Source organism: Scyliorhinus torazame, chromosome 4 (assembly GCF_047496885.1).
Source record: "Scyliorhinus torazame isolate Kashiwa2021f chromosome 4, sScyTor2.1, whole genome shotgun sequence".
Classification (NCBI taxonomy): domain Eukaryota; kingdom Metazoa; phylum Chordata; class Chondrichthyes; order Carcharhiniformes; family Scyliorhinidae; genus Scyliorhinus; species Scyliorhinus torazame.
Window position 1 is genome coordinate 23,392,171 of NC_092710.1, and position 23,514 is coordinate 23,415,684.

General features: G+C 54.4%; 1 protein-coding gene across 1 annotated transcript in view; it reads right to left on the bottom strand.

Annotated features, from left to right (window-relative positions):
* LOC140410149 (AMP deaminase 3-like) overlaps positions 1-22,524 on the bottom strand; it is a 207,368-nt gene extending 184,844 nt beyond the window's left edge. Inside the window, exon 1 of the mRNA XM_072498109.1 lies at positions 22,368-22,524. The gene's annotated coding sequence lies outside the window, so the exon portion shown is untranslated. The remainder of the gene's footprint in view (positions 1-22,367) is intronic.
* Positions 22,525-23,514: the final 990 nt, after the last annotated feature.

Sequence of the window (23,514 nt, forward strand, 5' to 3'; positions counted from 1 at the left end):
GAGGAGGTTACAGAGATAGGGAGGGTTGTAGGGACTGGAGAACGTTACAAACCTAGGGATGGTTGTAAGGGATGGAGGAGGTTACAGAGATAGGGAAGGTTGTAGGGGCTGGAGGAGGTTACAGAGATAGGGAGGGTTGTCGGGGCTAGAGGACGTTACAGCGATAGGGAGGTTTGTAGCGGCTGTAGGATGTTACAGACTTTGGGAGGGTTGTCGGGGGTGGAGGAGGTTACAGAGATCGGGAGGCTTGTCGGGTCTGGAGTAGGTTACGTAGTTAGGGAGGGTTGTAGGGGCTGTTGGAGGTTACAGAGATGGGGAGATTTGTAGGGACTGGAGGAAGTTACAGGTATAGGGAGTGGGGTAGGGGCTGGAGGAGGTTACAGAGATGTGGAGGGGTGTAGGGGCTTGAGGAGGTTACAGAGATAGGGAGAGGGGTGTAGGGGCTGGTGACATTACAGAGTTAGGGAGGTTTGTAGGGGCTGGAGGAGGTTATTGAGATAGGGAGGGTTGTAGGGCTGGAGGTTACAGAGATAGGGAGTCTTGTCAGGGCTGGAGGAGGTTACAGAGATAGGGAGGGGTGTTGGGGCTGGAGGAGGTTACAGAGATAGGGAGGGTTGTAGGGACTGGAGGAGGTTGCAGAGATAGGGAGGGTTGTAGGGACTGGTGGAGATTAAAGAGTTAGGGAGGGTTGATGGGGCTGGAGGAGGTTACAGAGTTAGTAAGGGCTGTGGTGGCTGGAGGAGGTTACAGAGACAGGGAGGTTTGTAGTGGCTGGAGGAGGTTACAGAGATAGGGAGGGGTTGTAGGGACTGGAGGAGGTTGCAGAGATAGGGAGTGTTGTAGGGACTGGAGGAGGTTACAGAGATAGGGAGGGTTGTAGGGACTGGCGGAGGTTACAGAGATGGGGAGTGTTGTAGGGGCTGGAGGAGGTTACAGAGATAGGGAGGGTTGTAGGTGCTGGAGGAGGTTACAGAGATAGGGAGGGTTGTAGGGGCTGGAGGTTACAGAGATAGCGAGAGTTGTAGGGGCTGGAGGAGGTTACAGAGATAGGGAGGATTGTCGGGGTTGGAGGAGGTTACAGAGTTAGGGAGGGTTGTAGGGACTGGAGGAAGTTACAGGGATAGGGAGTGGGGTAGGGGCTGGAGGAGGTTACAGAGATGTGGAGGGGTGTAGGGGCTGGAGGAGGTTACAGAGATAGGGAGAGGGGTGTAGGGGCTGGTGACATTACAGAGTTAGGGAGGTTTGTAGGGGCTGGAGGAGGTTACAGAGATGGGGACGGGTGTAGGGGTTGGAGGAGGTTACAGAGATAGGGAGGGTTGTAGGGCTGGAGGTTACAGAGACAGGGGGTGTTGTCAGGGCTGGAGGAGGTTACAGAGATAGGGAGGGGTGTAGGGTCTGGAGGAGGTTACAGAGATAGGGAGGGCTGCAGGGGCTGGAGGAGGTTACAGAGATAGGGGGGTTGCAGGGGCTGGAGGAGGTTACAGAGATAGGGAGGTTGTAGGGGCTGGAGGAGGTTACAGAGATAGGGAGGGTTGTAGGGGCAGGAGGAAATTACAGAGATAGAGTGGGTTGTAGGGGCTTGAGGTTACAGAGATAGTGAGAGTTGTAGGGGCTGGAGGAGGTTACAGAGATAGGGAGGGTTGTCGGGGTTGGAGGAGGTTACAGAGTTAAGGAGGGTTGTAGGGGCTGGAGTAGGTTACGTAGTTAGGGAGGGTTGTAGGGGCTGGAGGAGTTTACAGAGATGGGGAGGGGTGTAGGGACTGGAGGAGTTTACAGAGATAGGGAGAGTGGTGTAGGGGCTGGAGGACATTACAGAGTTAGGGAGGTTTGTAGGGGCTGGAGGAGGTGACAGAGATGGGGAGGGGTGTAGGGGCTGGAGGAGGTTACAGAGATAGGGAGGGTTGTAGGGCTGGGGTTTACAGAGATGGGGAGGGGTGTAGGGGCTGGAGGAGTTTACAGAGATAGGGAGAGGGGTGTAGGGGCTGGAGGACATTACAGAGTTAGGGAGGTTTGTAGGGCTGGAGGTTACAGAGATAGGGAGGGTTGTAGGGGCTGGAGGAGGTTACAGAGATAGGGAGCGTTGTAGGGGCTGGCGGAGGTTACAGAGATAGGGAGGGGTGTAGGGGCTGGAGGACATTACAGAGATAGGGAGGGTTGTCGGGGCTGGAGGAGGTTACAGAGATAGGGAGGGTTGTAGTGACTGGAGGAGGTTACAGAGATAGGGAGAGTTGTAGGGGCTGGAGGAGGTTACAGAGATAGTGAGAGTTGTAGGGGCTGGAGGAGGTTACAGAGATAGGGAGGGTTGTCGGGGTTGGAGGAGGTTACAGAGTTAAGGAGGGTTGTAGGGGCTGGAGTAGGTTACGTAGTTAGGGAGGGTTGTAGGGGCTGTTGGAGGTTACAGAGATGGGGAGATTTGTAGGGACTGGAGGAAGTTACAGGGATAGGGAGTGGGGTAGGGGCTGGAGGAGGTTGCAGAGATGTGGAGGGGTGTAGGGGCTGGAGGAGGTTACAGAGATAGGGAGAGGGGTGTAGGGGCTGGTGACATTACAGAGTTAGGGAGGTTTGTAGGGGCTGGAGGAGGTTACAGAGATAGGGAGGGTTGTAGGGCTCGAGGTTACAGAGATAGGGAGTGTTGTCAGGGCTGGAGGAGGTTACAGAGATAGGGAGGGCTGCAGGGGCTGGAGGAGGTTACAGAGATAGGGAGGGTTGAAGGGGCTGGAGGAGGTTACAGAGATAGTGAGAGTTGTAGGGGCTGGAGGAGGTTACAGAGATAGGGAGGGTTGTCGGGGTTGGAGGAGGTTACAGAGTTAAGGAGGGTTGTCGGGGCTGGAGTAGGTTACGTAGTTAGGGAGGGGTGTAGGGGCTGTTGGAGGTTACAGAGATGGGGAGATTTGTAGGGACTGGAGGAAGTTACAGGGATAGGGAGTGGGGTTGGGGCTGGAGGAGGTTGCAGAGATGTGGAGGGGTGTAGGGGCTGGAGGAGGTTACAGAGATAGGGAGGTTTGTAGGGCTCGAGGTTACAGAGACAGGGAGGGTTGTCAGGGCTGGAGGAGGTTACAGAGATAGGGAGGGTTGTAGGGGCTGGAGGAGGTTACAGAGATAGGGAGGGTTGTCAGGGCTGGAGGAGGTTACAGAGATAGGGAGGGCTGCACGGGCTGGAGGAGGTTACAGAGATAGGGAGGGCTGCAGGGGCTGGAGGAGGTGACAGAGATAGGGAGGGCTGCAGGGGCTGGAGGAGGTTACAGAGATAGGGAGGGCTGCAGGGGCTGGAGGAGGTTACAGAGATAGGGAGGTTGTAGGGGCTGGAGGAGGTTACAGAGATAGGGAGGGTTGTAGGGGCTGGAGGAGGTTACAGAGATAGAGAGGGTTGTAGGGGCTGGAGGTTACAGAGATAGTGAGAGTTGTAGGGGCTGGAGGAGGTTACAGAGATAGGGAGGGTTGTCGGGGTTGGAGGAGGTTACAGAGTTAAGGAGGGTTGTAGGGGCTGGAGTAGGTTACGTAGTTAGGGAGGGTTGTAGGGGCTGGAGGAGATTATAGAGTCAGGGCGGTTTGTAGGGGCTGGAGGAGGATCCAGAGATGAGGAGGGGTGGAGGGGCTGGAGGAGGTTACAGAGATAGGGAGGGTTGTCGGGGTCGGAGAAGGTTACAGAGATAGGGAGGGTTGTCGGGGCTAGAGGACGTTACAGAGATAGGGAGGGTTGTAGGGGCTGGAGGAGGTTACAGAGTTAGGGAGGGTTGTAGAGGCTGGAGGAGGTTACAGAGATAGGGAGGGTTGTAGGGACTGGAGAACGTTACAAACCTAGGGAGGGTTGTAAGGGATGGAGGAGGTTACAGAGATAGGGAAGGTTGTAGGGGCTAGAGGACGTTACAGAGATAGGGAGGGTTGTAGGGGCTGTTAGAGGTTACAGAGATGGGGAGATTTGTAGGGACTGGAGGAAGTTACAGGGATAGGGAGTGGGGTAGGGGCTGGAGGAGGTTACAGAGATGTGGAGGGGTGTAGGGGCTTGAGGAGGTTACAGAGATAGGGAGGGGTTGTAGGGACTGGAGGAGGTTACAGAGATAGGGAGTGTTGTAGGGACTGGCGGAGGTTACAGAGATGGGGAGGGTTGTAGGGGCTGGAGGAGGTTACAGAGATAGGGAGGGTTGTAGGTGCTGGAGGAGGTTACAGAGATAGGGAGGATGTAGGGGCTGGAGGTTACAGAGATAGCGAGAGTTGTAGGGGCTGGAGGAGGTTACAGAGATAGGGAGGATTGTCGGGGTTGGAGGAGGTTACAGAGTTAGGGAGGGTTGTTGGGACTGGAGGAAGTTACAGGGATAGGGAGTGGGGTACGGGCTGGAGGAGGTTACAGAGATCTGGAGGGGTGTAGGGGCTGGAGGAGGTTACAGAGATAGGGAGAGGGGTGTAGGGGCTGGTGGACATTACAGAGTTAGGGAGGTTTGTAGGGGCTGGAGGAGTTTACAGAGATGGGGACGGGTGTAGGGGCTGGAGGAGGTTACAGAGATAGGGAGGGTTGTAGGGCTGGAGGTTACAGAGATAGGGAGTGTTGTCAGGGCTGGAGGAGGTTACAGAGATAGGGAGGGGTGTAGGGGCTGGAGGAGGTTACAGAGATAGGGAGGGTTGTAGGCACTGGAGGAGGTTGCAGAGATAGGGAGGGTTATAGGGACTGGTGGAGATTAAAGAGTTAGGGAGGGTTGATGGGGCTGGAGGAGGTTACAGAGTCAGTAAGGGCTGTGGGGGCTGGAGGAGGTTACAGAGACAAGGAGGTTTGTAGTGGCTGGAGGAGGTTACAGAGATAGGGATGGGTTGTAGGGACTGGAGGAGGTTGCAGAGATAGGGAGTGTTGTAGGGACTGGAGGAGGTTACAGAGATAGGGAGGGTTGTAGGGACTGGCGGAGGTTACAGAGTTGAGGAGGGTTGTAGGGGCTGGAGGAGGTTACAGAGATAGGGAGGGTTGTAGTGGCTGGAGGAGGTTACAGAGATAGGGAGGGTTGTAGGGGCTGGAGGAGGTTACACAGATAGGGAGTGTTGTTGTAGCTGGAGGAGGTTACAGAGATAGGGAGGGTTGTAGGGGCTGGAGGTTACAGAGATAGGGAGAGGGGTGTAGGGGCTGGAGGAGGTTACAGAGTTAGGGAGGGTAGTAGGGGCTGGAGGAGGTTATAGAGATAGGGAGGGTTGTAGGTACTGGAGGAGGTTACAGAGATAGGGAGGGTTGTAGGGGCTGGAGGAAGTTACAGAGATAGGGAGGGGTGTAGGGGATGGAGGAGGTTACAGGGTTAGGGAGGGGTGTAGGGGCTGGAGGAGGTTACAGAGATAGGGAGAGTTGTCGGGGCTGGAGGAGGTTACAGAGATAGGGAGGGGTGAAGGGGCTGGAGGAGGTTACAGAGATAGGGAGTGTTGTTGTGGCTGGAGGAGGTTACAGAGATAGGGAGGGTTGTAGGGGCTGGAGGTTACAGAGATAGGGCGGTACTGGACCTGGTATAGGGGCGGTACTGGACCTGGTATTGGGGAATGAGCCCGGCCAGGTGGTAGATGTTTCAGTAGGGGAGCATTTCGGTAACAGTGACCACAATTCAGTAAGTTTTAAAGTACTGGTGGACAAGGATAAGAGTGGTCTGAGGATGAATGTGCTAAATTGGGGGAAGGCTAATTATAACAATATTAGGCGGGAACTGAAGAACATAGATTGGGGGCGGATGTTTGAGGGCAAATCAACATCTGACATGTGGGAGGCTTTCAAGTGTCAGTTGAAAGGAATACAGGACAGGCATGTTCCTGTGAGGAAGAAAGATAAATACGGCAATTTTCGGGAACCTTGGATGACGAGTGATATTGTAGGCCTCGTCAAAAAGAAAAAGGAGGCATTTGTCAGGGCTAAAAGGCTGGGAACAGACGAAGCCTGTGTGGCATATAAGGAAAGTAGGAAGGAACATAAGCAAGGAGTCAGGAGGGCTAGAAGGGGTCATGAAAAGTCATTGGCAAATAGGGTTAAGGAAAATCCCAAGGCTTTTTACACTTACATAAAAAGCAAGAGGGTAGCCAGGGAAAGGGTTGGCCCACTGAAGGATAGGCAAGGGAATCTATGTGTGGAGCCAGAGGAAATGGGCGAGGTACTAAATGAATACTTTGCATCAGTATTCACCAAAGAGAAGGAATTGGTAGATGTTGAGTCTGGAGAAGGGGGTGTAGATAGCCTGGGTCACATTGTGATCCAAAAAGACGAGGTGTTGGGTGTCTTAAAAAATATTAAGGTAGATAAGTCCCCAGGGCCGGATGGGATCTACCCCAGAATACTGAAGGAGGCTGGAGAGGAAATTGCTGAGGCCTTGACAGAAATCTTTGGATCCTCGCTGTCTTCAGGGGATGTCCCAGAGGACTGGAGAATAGCCAATGTTGTTCCTCTGTTTAAGAAGGGTGTCAGGGATAATCCCGGGAACTACAGGCCGGTGAGCCTTACTTCAGTGGTAGGGAAATTACTGGAGAGAATTCTTCGAGACAGGATCTACTCCCATTTGGAAGCAAATGGACGTATTAGTGAGAGGCAGCACGGTTTTGTGAAGGGGAGGTCGTGTCTCACTAACTTGATAGAGTTTTTCGAGGAGGTCACTAAGATGATTGATGCAGGTAGGGCAGTAGATGTTGTCTATATGGACTTCAGTAAGGCCTTTGACAAGGTCCCTCATGGTAGACTAGTACAAAAGGTGAAGTCACACGGGATCAGGGGTGAACTGGCAAGGTGGATACAGAACTGGCTAGGCCATAGAAGGCAGAGGGTAGCAATGGAGGGATGCTTTTCTAATTGGAGGGCTGTGACCAGTGGTGTTCCACAGGGATCAGTGCTGGGACCTTTGCTCTTTGTAGTATATATAAATGATTTGGAGGAAAATGTAACTGGTCTGATTAGTAAGTTTGCAGACGACACAAAGGTTGGTGGAATTGCGGATAGCGATGAGGACTGTCTGAGGATACAGCAGGATTTAGATTGTCTGGAGACTTGGGCGAAGAGATGGCAGATGGAGTTTAACCTGGACAAATGTGAGGTAATGCATTTTGGAAGGGCTAATGCAGGTAGGGAATATACAGTGAATGGTAGAACCCTCAAGAGTATTGAAAGTCAAAGAGATCTAGGAGTACAGGTCCACAGATCACTGAAAGGGGCTACACAGGTGGAGAAGGTAGTCAAGAAGGCATACGGCATGCTTGCCTTCATTGGCCGGGGCATTGAGTATAAGAATTGGCAAGTCATGTTGCAGCTGTATAGAACCTTAGTTAGGCCACACTTGGAGTATAGTGTTCAATTATGGTCGCCACACTACCAGAAGGATGTGGAGGCTTTAGAGAGGGTGCAGAAGAGATTTACCAGAATGTTGCCTGGTATGGAGGGCATAAGCTATGAAGAGCGATTGAATAAACTCGGTTTGTTCTCACTGGAACGAAGGAGGTTGAGGGGCGACCTGATAGAGGTATACAAAATTATGAGGGGCATAGACAGAGTGGATAGTCAGAGGCTTTTCCCCAGGGTAGAGGGGTCAATTACTAGGGGGCATAGGTTTAAGGTGAGAGGGGCAAAGTTTAGAGTAGATGTACGAGGCAAGTTTTTTACGCAGAGGGTAGTGGGTGCCTGGAACTCACTACCGGAGGAGGTAGTGGAGGCAGGGACGATAGGGACATTTAAGGGGCATCTTGACAAATATATGAATAGGATGGGAATAGAAGGATACGGACCCAGGAAGTGTAGAAGATTGTAGTTTAGTCGGGCAGTATGGTCGGCACGGGCTTGGAGGGCCGAAGGGCCTGTTCCTGTGCTGTACATTTCTTTGTTCTTTGTTGTTCTTTGAAATTATAGAGTTAGGGCGGGTTGTAGGGGCTGGAGGAGGATCCAGAGATGAGGAGGGGTGGAGGGGCTGGAGGACGTTACAGAGATAGGGAGGGTTCTAGGGGCTGGAGGAGGTTACAGAGATAGGGAGGGTTGTAGGGACTGGAGAAGGTTACAAACTTAGGGAGGGTTGTAAGGGCTGGAGGAGGTTACAGAGATAGGGGGGGTTGTAGGGGCTAGAGGACGTTACAGAGATAGGGAGGGTTGTAGGGGCTGGAGGAGGTTACAGAGATAGGGAGGGTTGTAGTGGCTGGAGGAGGGAACAGAGATCGGGAGTTTTGTCGGGGCTGGAGTAGGTTACGTAGTTAGAGAGGGTTGTAGGGGCTGTTGGTGTTTCCAAAGATGGGGAGAGTTGTAGGGACTGGAGGAAGTTACAGGGATAGGGAGTGTGGTAGGGGCTGGAGGAGGTTACAGAGATGTCGAGGGGTGTAGGGGCTGGAGGACATTAGTGAGTTAGGGAGCTTTGTAGGGGCTGGAGGAGATTACAGAGATGGGGAGGGGTGTAGGGGCTGGAGGAGGTTACAGAGATAGGGAGTGTTGTAGGGCTGGAGGTTACAGAGATAGGGAGTGTTGTCAGGGCTGGAGGAGGTTACAGAGATAGGGAGGGGTGTAGGGGCTGGAGGAGGTTACAGAGTTAGGAAGGGCTGTGGGGGCTGGAGGATGTTACAGAAATAGGGAGGGTTGTAGGGACTGGAGGAGGTTGCAGAGATAGGGAGGGTTGTAGGGACTGGTGGAGATTAAAGAGTTAGGGAGTGTTGTGGGGGCTGGAGGAGGTTACAGAGTTTGGAAGGGCTGTGGGGGCTGGAGGAGATTACAGAGATAGGGAGGGTTGTAGGGAATGGAGGAGGTTGCAGAGATAGGGAGAGGGGTGTAGGGGCTGGAGGAGATTACAGAGATAGCGAGGGGTGTTGGGGCTGGAGGAGGTTAAAGAGATAGGGCGGGTTGTCGGGGTTGGTGTAGGTTACAGAGATAGGGAGGGTTGTAGGGACTGGAGAAGGTTACAAACTTAGGGAGGGTTGTAAGGGCTGGAGGAGTTTACAGAGATAGGGAAGGTTGTAGGCGCTGGAGGAGGTTACAGAGATAGGGAAATTTGGAGGGGCTGGTGCAAGGTTACAGAGATAGGGAGGGTTGTCGGGGCTAGAGGACGTTACAGAGATAGGGAGGGTTGTAGGGGCTGTATGAGGTTACAGACTTTGGGAGGGTTGTCGGGGCTGGAGGAGGTTACAGAGATAGGGAAGGTTGTAGTGGCTGGAGGAGGTGACAGTGATAGGGAGGGTTGTAGAGACTGGAGGAGGTTACAGAGGTAGGGAGGGTTGTAGGGGCTCGAGGACGTTACAGAGATGGGGAGGGTTGTAGGGGCTGTTGGAGGTTACAGAGATGTGAAGGGGTGTAGGGGCTGGAGGAGGTTACAGAGATGGGGAGGGGTGTAGGGGCTGGAGGAGGTTACAGAGATGGGGAGGGGTGTAGGGGCTGGAGGAGGTTACAGAGTTAGGGACGGTTGTAGGGCTGGAGGAGGTTACAGAGATGTGGAGGGGCGTAGGGGCTGGAGGAGGTTACAGAGATAGGGAGAGGAGTGTAGGGGCTGGAGGACATTACAGAGTTAGGGAGGTTTGTAGGGGCTGGAGGAGGTTACAGAGATGGGGAGGGGTGTAGGGGCAGGAGGAGGTTACAGAGTTAGGGACGGTTGTAGGGGCTGGAGGAGGTTACAGAGATGGGGAGGGGTGTAGGGGCAGGAGGAGGTTACAGAGATAGGGAGGGTTGTAGGGCTGGAGGTTACAGAGATAGGGAGTGTTGTAAGGGCTGGAGGAGGTTACAGAGATAGGGAGGGGTGTAGGGGCTGGTGGAGATTACAGAGTTAGGGAGGGTTGTGGGGGCTGGAGAAGGTTACAGAGTTAGGAAGGGCTGTGGGGGCTTGACGAGGTTACAGAGATAGGGAGGGTTGTAGGGACTGGAGGAGGTAGCAGAGATGGGGAGGGGTGTAGGGGCTGCAGGAGGTTATAGAGATGGGGAGGGGTGTAGGGGCTGGAGGAGGTTACAGAGATAGGGAGAGTTGTCGGGGCTGGAGGAGGTTACAGAGATATGGAGGGGTGTAGGGGCTGGAGGAGATTATAGAGTTGGGACGGGTTGTAGGGGCTGGAGGAGGATCCAGAGATGAGGAGGGCTGGAGGGGCTGGAGATGTTTACAGAGATAGCGAGGGATGTAGGGGCTGGAGGAGCTTACAGAGATAGGGAGGGTTGTCGGTGTTGGAGGAGGTTACAGAGTTAGGGAGGGTTGTAGGGGCTGGAGGAGGTTACAGAGTTAGTGAGGGTTGTCGGGGTTGGAGTAGGTTACAGAGATAGGGAGGGTTGTAGGGACTGGAGAAGGTTACAAACTTAGGGAGGGTTGTAAGGGCTGGAGGAGGTTACAGAGATAGGGAAGGTTGTAGGGGCTGGAGGAGGTTACAGAGATAGGGAGGGTTGTCGGGGCTAGAGGATGTTACAGAGATAGGGAGGGTTGTAGGGGCTGTAGGAGGTTACAGACTTTGGGAGGGTTGTAGCGCTGGAGTTTACAGAGATGGGGAGGGGTGTAGGGGCTGGAGGAGTTTACAGAGATAGGGAGAGGGGTGTAGGGGCTGGAGGACATTACAGAGTTTGGGAGGTTTGTAGGGGCTGGAGGAGGTTACAGAGATGGGAAGGGGTGTAGGGCCTGGAGGAGGTTACAGAGTTAGGGAGGTTTGTAGGGCTGGAGGTTACAGAGATAGGGAGGGTTGTAGGGGCTGGAGGAGGTTACAGAGATAGGGAGGGTTGTAGGGCTGGAGGTTACAGAGATAGGGAGGGCTGTAGGTGCTGGTGGAGATTTCAGAGTTAGGGAGGGTTGTAGGGACTGGAGGAGGTTACAGAGATAGGGAGGGGTGGAGGGGCTGGAGGAGGTTACAGAGATAGCGAGGGATGTAGGGGATGGAGGAGGTTAACGAGATAGGGAGGGTTGTAGGGGCTGGAGGTTACAGAGATAGTGAGAGTTGTAAGGGCTGGAGGAGGTTACAGAGATAGGGTGGGTTGTCGGGGTTGGAGTAGGTTACAGAGATAGGGAGGGTTGTAGGGACTGGAGAAGGTTACAAACCTAGGGAGGGTTGTAAGGGCTGGAGGAGGTTACAGAGATAGGGAGATTTGGAGGGGCTGGAGGAGGTTACAGAGATAGGGAAGGTTGTAGGAGCTGGAGGAGGTTACAGAGATCAGGAGGATTGTAGGGCTGGATGTTACAGAGAGAGGGAGAGTTGTCAGGGCTGGAGGAGGTTACAGAGATAGGGAGGGGTGTAGGGTCTGGTGGAGAGAACAGAGTTAGGGAGGGTTGTGTGGGCTGGAGGAGGCTAAAGCGATAGGGAGGGTTGTAGGGACTGGAGGAGGTTGCAGAGATAGGGAGAGGGGTGTTGGGGCTGGAGGAGATTACAGAGTTAGGGAGGGTAGTAGGGGCTGGAGGAGGTTATAGAGATGGGGAGGGGTGTAGGGGCTGGAGGAGGTTACAGAGATAGGGAGCGTTGTAGGGGCTGGAGGTTACAGAGATAGGGAGGGTTGTAGGGGCTGGAGGAGATTATAGAGTTAGGGCGGGTTGTAGGGGCTGGAGGAGGATCCAGAGATGAGGAGGGTTGTAGGGACTGGAGAAGGTTACAAACTTAGGGAGGGTTGTAGGGGCTAGAGGACGTTACAGAGTAAGGGAGGGTTGTAGTGGCTGGAGGTTACAGAGATAGTGAGAGTTGTAGTGGCTGGAGGAGGTTACAGAGATAGGGAGGATTGTCGGGGTTGGAGGAGGTTACAGAGTAAGGGAGGGTTGTAGTGGCTGGAGGAGGGAACAGAGATCGGGAGGTTTGTCGGGGCTGGAGTAGGTTACGTAGTTAGAGAGGGTTGTAGGGGCTGTTGGAGGTTCCAAAGATGGGGAGAGTTGTAGGGACTGGAGGAAGTTACAGGGAAAAGGAGTGTGGTAGGGGCTGGAGGAGGTTACATAGAGGACGAGGGGTGTAGGGGCTGGAGGACATTACAGAGTTAGGGAGGTTTGTAGGGGCTGGAGGAGGTTACAGAGATGGGGAGGGGTGTAGGGGCTGGAGGAGGTTACAGAGATAGGGAGGGTTGTAGGGCTGGAGGTTACAGAGATAGGGAGTGTTGTAAAGGCTGGAGGAGGTTACAGAGATAGGGAGGGGTGTAGGGGCAGGTGGAGATTACAGAGTTAGGGAGGGTTGTAGGGGCTGGAGGAGGTTACAGAGATAGGGAGCGTTGTAGGGGCTGGAGGTTACAGAGATAGCGAGAGTTGTCGGGGTTGGAGGAGGTTACAGAGATAGGGAGGGGTGTAGGGGCTGGAGGAGATTATAGAGTTGGGGCGGGTTGTAGGGGCTGGAGGAAGATCCAGAGATGAGGAGGGGTGGTGGGGCTGGAGGAGTTTACAGAGATAGCGAGGTTTGTAGGGGCTGGAGGAGGTTACAGAGATAGGGAGGGTTGTAGAGGCTGGAGGTTTCAGAGATAGTGAGAGTTGTAGGGGCTGGAGGAGGTTACAGAGTTAGGGAGGGTTGTAGGGGCTGGAGGAGGTTACAGAGTTAGGGAGGGTTGTCGGGGTTGGAGTAGGTTACAGAGATAGGGAGGGTTGTAGAGGCTGGAGGTTACAGAGATAGGGAGGGTTGTCGGTGTTGGAGGAGGTTACAGAGTTAGGGAGGGTTGTAGAGGCTGGAGGAGGTTACAGAGTTAGGGAGGGTTGTCGGGGTTGGAGTTGGTTACAGAGATAGGGAGGGTTGTAGGGACTGGAGAGGTTTACAAACTTAGGGATGGTTGTAAGGGCTGGAGGAGATTACAGAGATAGGGAAGGTTGTAGGGGCTGGAGGAGGTTACAGAGATAGGGAGGGTTGTCGGGGATAGAGGACGTTACAGAGATAGGGAGGTTTGTAGGGGCTGTAGGAGGTTACAGACTTTGGGAGGGTTGTCGGGGCTGGAGGAGGTGACATAGATAGGGAAGGTTGTAGGGGCTGGAGGAGGTTACAGAGATAGGGAGATTTGGAGGGGCTGGAGGAGGTTACAGAGATAGGGAGGGTTGTCGAGGCTGGAGGAGGTTACAGAGATAGGGAAGGTTGTAGGGGCTGGAGGACGTTACAGGGATAGGGAGAGTTGTAGGGGCTGGAGGAGGTTACAAAGTTAGGGATGTTTGGAGGGGCTGGAGGAGGTGACAGTGATAGTGAGGGTTGTCGGGGCTGGAGGAGATTACAGAGATAGGGAGGGTTGTCGGGGCTGGAGGAGGTTACAGAGTTAGGGATGGTTGTCGGGGCTGGAGGAGGTTACAGAGATAGGGAGGGTTGAAGGGACTGGAGGAGGTTACAGAGATAGGGAGGGATGTAGGGGCTGGAGGAGGTTACAGAGATAGGGAGGTTTGCCGGGGCTGGAGGAGGTTACAGAGACAGGGAGGGTTGTAGGGGCTGGAGAGGGTTACAGAGATAGGGAGGGCTGTAGGGACTGGAGGAGGTTACAGAGATAGGGAGGGTTGTAGGGGCTGGAGGGGGTTACAGAGATAGGGAGGGCTGTAGGGCCTGGAGGAGGTTACAGAGATAGGGAGGGTTGAAGGGGCTGGAGGAGGTTACAGAGATAGGGAGGTTTGTAGGGGCTGGAGGAGATTACAGAGATATGGAGGGTTGTGGGGCTGGAGGAGGTTACAGAGATAGGGAGGGTTGTAGGGGCTGGAGGAGGTTATAGAGATAGGGAGGAGTGTAGGGGCTGGAGGAGGTTACAGAGATAGTGAGGGGTGTAAGGGCTGGAGGAGGTTACAGAGATATGGAGGGGTGTAAGGGCTGGAGGTGGTTACAGAGATAGGGAGGGTTGTCGGGTCTGGAGGAGGTTACAGAGATAGGGAGGGTTGTCGGGTCTGGAGGAGGTTACAGAGTTAGGGAGGGTTGTCGGGGTTGGAGTTGGTTACAGAGATAGGGAGGGTTGTAGGGACTGGAGAAGTTTACAAACTTAGGGATGGTTGTAAGGGCTGGAGGAGAATACAGAGATAGGGAAGGGTGTAGGGGCTGGAGGAGGTTACAGAGATAGGGAGGGTTGTCGGGGATAGAGGACGTTACAGAGATAGGGAGGTTTGTAGGGGCTGTAGGAGGTTACAGACTTTGGGAGGGTTGTCGGGGCTGGAGGAGGTGACAGAGATAGGGAAGGTTGTAGGGGCTGGAGGAGGTTACAGAGATAGGGAGATTTGGAGGGGCTGGAGGAGGTTACAGAGATAGGGAGGGTTGTCGAGGCTGGAGGAGGTTACAGAGATAGGGAAGGTTGTAGGGGCTGGAGGACGTTACAGGGATAGGGAGAGTTGTAGGGGCTGGAGGAGGTTACAGAGATAGGGAGGTTTGCCGGGGCTGGAGGAGGTTACAGAGACAGGGAGGGTTGTAGGGGCTGGAGGGGGTTACAGAGATAGGGAGGGTTGTAGGAACTGGAGGAGGTTACAGAGATAGGGAGGGTTGTCGGGGATAGAGGACGTTACAGAGATAGGGAGGTTTGTAGGGGCTGTAGGAGGTTACAGACTTTGGGAGGGTTGTCGGGGCTGGAGGAGGTGACAGAGATAGGGAAGGTTGTAGGGGCTGGAGGAGGTTACAGAGATAGGGAGATTTGGAGGGGCTGGAGGAGGTTACAGAGATAGGGAGGGTTGTCGAGGCTGGAGGAGGTTACAGAGATAGGGAAGGTTGTAGGGGCTGGAGGACGTTACAGGGATAGGGAGAGTTGTAGGGGCTGGAGGAGGTTACAAAGTTAGGGAGGTTTGGAGGGGCTGGAGGAGGTGACAGTGATAGTGAGGGTTGAAGGGACTGGAGGAGGTTACAGAGATAGGGAGGGATGTAGGGACTGGAGGAGGTTACAGAGATAGGGAGGGTTGAAGGGGCTGGAGGAGGTTACAGAGATAGGGAGGGTTGTAGGGGCTGGAGGAGATTACAGAGATATGGAGGGTTGTGGGGCTGGAGGCGGTTACAGAGATAGGGAGGGTTGTAGGGGCTGGAGGAGGTTATAGAGATAGGGAGGAGTGTAGGGGCTGGAGGAGGTTACAGAGATAGGGAGGGGTGTAAGGGCTGGAGGAGGTTACAGAGATAAGGAGGTGTGTAAGGGCTGGAGGTGGTTACAGAGATAGGGAGCGTTGTCGGGTCTGGAGGAGGTTACAGAGATAGGGAGGGTTGTCGGGTCTGGAGGAGGTTACAGAGATAGGGAGGGTTGTCGGGGCTGGAGGAGGTTACAGAGATAGGGAGGGTTGTCGGGGCTGGAGGACATTACAGAGATAGGGAGGGTTGTCGGGGCTGGAGGACATTACAGAGATAGGGAGGGTTGTAGGGGCTGGAGGAGGTTACAGAGATACGGAGGGTTGTCGGGGCTGGAGGACATTACAGTGATAGGGAGGGTTGTCGGGGCTGGAGGAGGTTACAGAGATAGGGAGTGTTGTCGGGGCTGGAGGAGGTTACAGAGATAGGGAGGGTTGTCGGGGCTGGAGGACATTACAGAGATAGGGAGGGTTGTCGGGGCTGGAGGAGGTTACAGAGATAGGGAGGGTTGTCGGGGCTGGAGGAGGTTACAGAGATAGGGAGGGTTGTCGGGGCTGGAGGACATTACAGAGATTGGGAGGGTTGTCGGGGCTGGAGGAGGTTACAGAGATAGGGAGGGCTGTAGGGACTGGAGGAGGTTACAGAGATAGGGAGGGTTGTCGGGGCTGGAGGAGGTTACAGAGATAGGGAGGGTTGTCGGGGCTGGAGGAGGTTACAGAGATAGGGAGGGGTGTAGGGGCTGGAGGAGACTACAGAGATAGGGAGGGTTGAAGGGGCTGGAGGAGGTTACAGAGATAGGGAGGGGTGTAGGGGCTGGAGGACATTACAGAGATAGGGAGGGTTGTCGGGGCTGGAGGAGGTTACAGAGATAGGGAGGGTTGTAGTGACTGGAGGAGGTTACAGAGATAGGGAGGGTTGTAGGGACTGGAGGAGGTTACAGAGATAGGGAGGGTTGAAGGGACTGGAGGAGGTTACAGAGATAGGGAGGGTTGTAGGGGCTGGAGGAGGTTACAGAGATAGGGAGGGTTGAAGGGACTGGAGGAGGTTACAGAGATAGGGAGGGATGTAGGGGCTGGAGGAGGTTACAGAGATAGGGAGGTTTGCCGGGGCTGGAGGAGGTTACAGAGATAGGGAGGGCTGTAGGGACTGGAGGTGGTTACAGAGATAGGGAGGGTTGAAGGGGCTGGAGGAGGTTACAGAGATAGGGAGGGTTGTAGGGGCTGGAGGAGATTACAGAGATATGGAGGGTTGTGGGGCTGGAGGAGGTTACAGAGATAGGGAGGGTGTAGGGGCTGGAGGAGGTTACAGAGATAGGGAGGAGTGTAGGGGCTGGAGGAGGTTACAGAGATAGGGAGGGGTGTAAGGGCTGGAGGAGGTTACAGAGATATGGAGGGGTGTAGGGGCTGGAGGAGGTTACAGAGATAGGGAGGGTTGTCGGGGCTGGAGGAGGTTACAGAGATAGGGAGGAGTGTAGGGGCTGGAGGAGGTTACAGAGATAGGGAGGGGTGTAAGGGCTGGAGGAGGTTACAGAGATATGGAGGGGTGTAGGGGCTGGAGGAGGTCACAGAGATAGGGAGGGGTGTAAGGGCTGGAGGAGGTTACAGAGATATGGAGGGGTGTAGGGGCTGGAGGAGGTTACAGAGATAGGGAGGAGTGTAGGGGCTGGAGGAGGTTACAGAGATAGGGAGGAGTGTAGGGGCTGGAGGAGGTTACAGAGATAGGGAGGGGTGTAAGGGCTGGAGGAGGTTACAGAGATATGGAGGGGTGTAGGGGCTGGAGGAGGTTACAGAGATAGGGAGGAGTGTAGGGACTGGAGGAGGTTACAGAGATAGGGAGGGTTGTCGGGGCTGGAGGAGGTTACAGAGATAGGGAGGGTTGTCGGGGCTGGAGGACATTACAGAGATAGGGAGGGTTGTCGGGGCTGGAGGACATTACAGAGACAGGGATGATGGGAACATTAGTAACGTGGTCCTTCGGTTCCACTTCCAAGTCTGAAATCTCTCCCAGAATCGCAGAATCAGGACTAAGTTGGAGGCTCTGTTTTCATTCCCCAAATCCCCAGGTCTAACCTCTTCACCCAGCCCGGCGACACGTTTCCTGTTCCAGCTCTGACATGTTGGAACGGGGCTGTCATGATATCCATATAAACACATCATTGTGCAATCACACACACAGGCTGATGACCAGCCAACATACACATAACATCCAATCACCAGTGAGAGCACACGCACTATAAAACAGGTAACACTACAGTTCCCGCAAACTCTACCAGGAGATAGCTCAGAGCACACAGCGTGCCACTCAGACATACACCATGTGCTGAGTGCCTTTCTAAGATAGGGCTAGGGCTGGGTCCACAGGCTAGCTGGTAAAGTACGAACCACAGCCATGAGCTGGAGAAGGGGCTGAATGGGGCCTCCTCCTGTTCCTGTGTAACAGGCTGGAGAAGGGGCTGAATGGGGCCTCCTCCTGTTCCTGTGTAACAGGCTGGAGAAGGGGCTGAATGGGGCCTCCTCCTGTTCCTGTGTAACTGGCTGGAGAAGGGGCTGAATGGGGCCCCCTCCTGTTCCTGTGTAACTGGCTGGAGAAGGGGCTGAATGGGGCCTCCTCCTGTTCCTGTGTAACAGGCTGGAGAAGGGGCTGAATGGGGCCTCCTCCTGTTCCTGTGTAACAGGCTGTAGAAGGGGCTGAATGGGGCCTCCTCCTGTTCCTGTGTAACAGGCTGGAGAAGGGGCTGAATGGGGCCTCCTCCTGTTCCTGTGTAACAGGCTAGAGAAGGGGCTGAATGGGGCCTCCTCCTGTTCCTGTGTAACAGGCTGGAGAAGGGGATAAATGGGGCCTCCTCCTGTTCCTGTGTAACAGGCTGGAGAAGGGGCTGAATGAGGCCTCCTCCTGTTCCTGTGTAACAGGCTTGAGAAGGGGCTGAATGGGGCCTCCACCTGTTCCTGTGTAACAGGCTGGAGAAGGGGCTGAATGAGGCCTCCTCCTGTTCCTGTGTAACCGGCTGGAGAAGGGGCTGAATGGGGCCTCCTCCTGTTCCTGTGTAACAGGCTGGAGAAGGGGATAAATGGGGCCTCCTCCTGTTCCTGTGTAACAGGCTGGAGAAGGGGCTGAATGAGGCCTCCTCCTGTTCCTGTGTAACAGGCTTGAGAAGGGGCTGAATGGGGCCTCCACCTGTTCCTGTGTAACAGGCTGGAGAAGGGGCTGAATGAGGCCTCCTCCTGTTCCTGTGTAACCGGCTGGAGAAGGGGCTGAATGGGGCCTCCTCCTGTTCCTGTGTAACAGGCTGGAGAACGGGCTGAATGGGGCCTCCTCCTGTTGCTGTGTAACAGGCTCAAAAGGGTTGAATGGGGCCTCCTCCTGTTCCTGTGTAACAGGCTGGAGAAGGGGCTGAATGGGGCCTCCTTCTGTTCCTGTGTAACAGGCTGGAGAAGGGGCTGAATGGGCCTCCTCCTGTTCCTGTGTAACAGGCTGGAGAAGGGGCTGAATGGGGCCTCCTCCTGTTCCTGTGAAACAGGCTGGAGAAGGGGCTGAATGGGGCCTCCTCCTGTTCCTGTGTAACAGGCTGGAGAAGGAGCTGAATGGGGCCTAATCCTGTTGCTGTGTAACAGGCTGGAGAAGGGGCTGAATGGGGCCTCCTCCTGTTCCTGTAACAGGCTGGAGAAGGGGCTTGACGGGGCCACCTCCTGTTCCTGTAACAGGTTGGAGAAGGGGCTAAATGGGGCCTCCTCCTGTTCCTGTTTAACAGGCTGGAGAAGGGGCAGAATGGGGCCTCCTCCTGTTCCTGTGTAACAGGCTGGAGAAGGGGCTGAATGGGGCCTCCTCCTGTTCCCGTGTAACAGGCTGGAGAAGGGGCTGAATGGGGCCTCCTCCTGTTCCTGTGTAACAGGCTGGAGAAGGGGCTGAATGGGGCCTCCTCCTGTTCCTGTGTAACAGGCTGGAGAAGGGGCTGAATGGGGCCTTCTCCTGTTCCTTTGTAACAGGCTGGAGAAGGGGCTGAATGGGGGCTCCTCCTGTTCCTGTGCAACAGGGTGGAGAAGGGGCTGAATGGGGCCTCCTCCTGTTCCTGTGTAACAGGCTGGAGAAGTGGCTGAATGGGGCCTCCTCCTGTTCCTGTGTAACAGGCTGGAGAAGGGGCTGAATGGGGCCTCCTCCTGTTGCTGTGTAACAGGCTGGAGAAGGGGCTGAATGGGGCCTACTCCTGATGCTGTGTAACAGGCTGGAGAAGGGGCAGAATGGGGCCTCCTCCTGTTCCTGTGTAACAGGCTGGAGAAGGGGCTGAATGGGGCCCCCTCCTGTTCCTGTGTAACAGGCTGGAGAAGGGGCTTGATGGGGCCACCTCCTGTTCCTGTAACTGGTTGGAGAAGGGGCTGAATGGGGCCTCCTCCTGTTCCTGTGTAACCGGCTGGAGAAGGGGCTGAATGGGGCCTCCTCCTGTTCCTGTGTAACAGGCTGGAGAAGGGGCTGAATGGGGCCTCCTCCTGTTCCTTTGTAACAGGCTGGAGAAGGGGCTGAATGGGGGCTCCTCCTGTTCCTGTGCAACAGGGTGGAGAAGGGGCTGAATGGGGCCTCCTCCTGTTCCTGTGTAACAGGCTGGAGAAGTGGCTGAATGGGGCCTCCTCCTGTTCCTGTGTAACAGGCTGGAGAAGGGGCTGAATGGGGCCTCCTCCTGTTGCTGTGTAACAGGCTGGAGAAGGGGCTGAATGGGGCCTCCTCCTGTTCCTGTATAACAGGCAGGAGAAGGGGCTGAATGGGGCCTCCTCCTGTTCCTGTGTAACAGGCTGGAGAAGGGGCAGAATGGGGCCTCCTCCTGTTCCTGTGTAACAGGCTGGAGAAGGGGCAGAATGGGGCACCCTCCTGTTCCTGTGTAACAGGCTGGAGAAGGGGCTGAATGGGGCCTCCTCCTGTTCCTGTGTAACCGGCTGGAGAAGGGGCTGAATGGGGCCTCCTCCTGTTCCTGTGTAACAGGCTGGAGAAGGGGCTGAATGGGGCCTCCTCCTGTTCCTTTGTAACAGGCTGGAGAAGGGGCTGAATGGGGGCTCCTCCTGTTCCTGTGCAACAGGGTGGAGAAGGGGCTGAATGGGGCCTCCTCCTGTTCCTGTGTAACAGGCTGGAGAAGTGGCTGAATGGGGCCTCCTCCTGTTCCTGTGTAACAGGCTGGAGAAGGGGCTGAATGGGGCCTCCTCCTGTTGCTGTGTAACAGGCTGGAGAAGGGGCTGAATGGGGCCTCCTCCTGTTCCTGTATAACAGGCAGGAGAAGGGGCTGAATGGGGCCTCCTCCTGTTCCTGTGTAACAGGCTGGAGAAGGGGCAGAATGGGGCCTCCTCCTGTTCCTGTGTAACAGGCTGGAGAAGGGGCAGAATGGGGCACCCTCCTGTTCCTGTGTAACAGGCTGGAGAAGGGGCTGAATGGGGCCTCCTCCTGTTCCTGTGTAACAGGCTGGAGAAGGGGCTTGACGGGTCCACCTCCTGTTCCTGTAACAGGTTGGAGAAGGGGCTGAATGGGGCCTCCTCCTGTTCCTGTGTAACAGGCTGGAGAAGGGGCTGAATGGGACCTCCTCCTGTTCCTGTGTAACAGGCTGGAGAAGGGGCTGAATGGGGCCTCCTCCTGTTCCTGCATAACTGGCTGGAGAAGGGGCTGAATGCGGCCTCCTCCTGTTCCTGTGCAACAGGCTGGAGAAGGGGCTGAATGGGGCCTCCTCCTGTTCCTGTGTAACAGGCTGGAGAAGGGGCTGAATGGGGCCTCCTCCTGTTCCTGTGTAACAGGCTGGAGAAGGGGCTGAATGGGGCCTCCTCCTGTTCCTGTGTCACAGGCTGGAGAAGGTGCTGAATGGGGGCTCCTGTGCCTGTGTCACAGGCTGGAGAAGGGCCTGAATGGGGCCTCTTCCTGTTCCTGTGTAACAGGCTGGATTAGGGGTTGAATGCGGCCTCCTGTTCCTGTGTAACGGACTGTAGGGAGCTGACTTACATCTGTGATTAATTCCAGACATTCTTTGAAATTTGAAAGACCTCCCTTCATTACAGGGATTTTCGCACTGCTGTAAATATACACTGAGATATAAACAAGCCAGCGGTTAGATCAGTCATCCTTTCTCTCGCCCTCGTCTCTGAAATTTAAATTGTGAAGGTTTTTTTTTCAAAGTAGTGGAAAAGTAGTTTAGGATTGATTGAAATAGGTTTAATTAACTCTTCACTGCCTGCTTGCCGTTTATCGTGTTCTCCCCCTCGACCCTTCCTCACTAACACCCTCTCTTCCCATCTCTCCGATTCTGTTAGTGACTTCATTTTCTCCTCGCAGTCTCCCCCTTCTCCATCTCTCTCTTTCTGCGTCTCTCCAGCTCCCCCTCTCCCTCTCTCACTCGCTCTCTCTCGCTCTCTATTTCACTCGCTCTCTCAGTCTCTCTTACTCGCTCTCTCGCTCACTATTTCACTCACTCTCTCAATCTCTCTTACTCGCTCTCTCGCTCACTATTTCACTCACTCTCTCAATCTCTCTTACTCGCTCTCTCGCTCACTATTTCACTCACTCTCTCAATCTCTCTTACTCGCTCTCTCGCTCACTATTTCACTCACTCTCAGTCTCTCTTACTCACTCTCTCGCTCACTATTTCACTCACTCTCAGTCTCTCTTACTCACTCTCTCGCTCACTATTTCACTGACTCTCAGCCTCTCTGACTCGCTCTTTCTCGCTCACTATTTCACTCACCCTCAGCCTCTCTTACTCGCTCTCTCGCTCACTATTTCACTCACTCTCAGTCTCTCGTACTCACTCTCTCGCTCACTATTTCACTCACTCTCAATGTCTCTTACTCGCTCTCTCGCTCACTATTTCACTCACTCTCAGCCTCTCTGACTCGCTCTTTCTCGCTCACTATTTCACTCACCCTCAGCCTCTCTTACTCGCTCTCGCGCTGAGTATTTCACTCGCTCGCTCAGTCTCTCTTACTCGCTCTCTCTCTGACTCTGGCTCCTGCTTTTTCTCGTGCTCTCTAACTCTTTCTGTCTCTCACTCTTTCTGTCTCTCGCGCACTCATTTTCTCTGCCTGTCGCTGTCCCACCTCTTTCCATTCTTATGCCCCCTCCCTTACTTTTCAGCTTTCAGTCTCGATCGGCCTTCTTTCTTGTCACTGTCTCCCTGTGTTTCTGTCTCTCTCTCTCTCTGTCTGCCTTACAAACTCTCTCATTTTCACTCTGTCTGCCTCTCTGACTCTCTCAGTGTCTCAATCTCGCTGTTCCTCCCTCTCTGCATCTCTCTCATTCTGCCACTCTACAAGGGGCTGGTTTAGCACAGGGCTAAATCGCTGGCTTTGAAAGCAGACCAAGGCAGGCCAGCAACACGGTTCAATTCCCGTACCAGCCACCCCGAACAGGCGCCGGAAAGGGGCGACTAGGGGCTTTTCACAGTAACTTCATTTGAAGCCTACTTGTGACAATAAGCGATCTTCATTTTAATTTCCTACCGTCCCTGAACTCACCAGATGAGTTGATTTGCGTCTGTGCTGGAGGAGACAATATCCTGCGAGCTTTCAGCTGGCCTGATTCGATGTATCAGTCCTGGGGTTGGGAAATATTCTGTCTCTTCCCCGATTAGCCCAGGCTCCCCACCCACTTCCTCTAGCCACACCCTTATCGCCAGTGTCTCCAAAGCAAACAGCAAGCTACACAGCAACGCTCCCTGCACCGATATCGTTCACTTCAGCAGCATTGGACACACTGGCCAAGCAGGGTGGGGTTAAGACCTTTCCGAAATGCAAGTTCCTGATAAAGCGTCAAATTAGCAGCAAATGCAGCAGACAGAACATTAACCCCATCAAACCCTCAGTATGTCCAGAGCTTTCAAAGGCTCATTCATCGCAAAGCAGGGAGTGTTTGATGGGGACAGTGTAAAGGGAGCTTTACTCTGTATTTAACCCCGTGTTGTACATGTCCTGGGAGTGTTTGATGGGGCAGTGTCGAGGGAGCTTTACTCTGTATCTAACCCCGTGCTGTACCTGTCCAGGGAGTGTTTGATGGGACAGTATAGAGAGAGCTTTACTCTGTATCTAACCCCGTACTGTACCTGTCCTGGGAGTGTTTGATGGGGACAGTGTAGAGGGAGCTTTTCTCTTTCTCTAACCCCGTGCTGTACCTGTCCTGGGAGTGGTTGATGGGGACTGTGTAAAGGGAGCTTTACTCTGTATCTAACCCCGTGCTGTACCTGTCCTGGGAGTGTTTGATGGGGCAGTGTCGAGGGAGCTTTACTCTGTATCTAACCCCGTGCTGTACCTGTCCAGGGAGTGTTTGATGGGACAGTATAGAGAGAGCTTTACTCTGTATCTAACCCCGTACTGTACCTGTCCTGGGAGTGTTTGATGGGGACAGTGTAGAGGGAGCTTTACTCTGTATCTAACCCCGTACTGTACCTGCCCTGGGAGAGTTTGATGGGGACAGTGTAGAGGGAGCTTTACTCTGTATCTAACTCCGTGCTGTACCTGTCCTGGGAGTGTTTGGTGGGGACAGTGTAGAGGGAGCTTTACTCTGTATCTAACCCCGTGCTGTACCTGTCCTGGGAGTGTTTGATGGGGACAGTGTAGAGGGAGCTTTACTCTGTATCTAACCCCGTGCTGTACCTGTCCTGGGAGT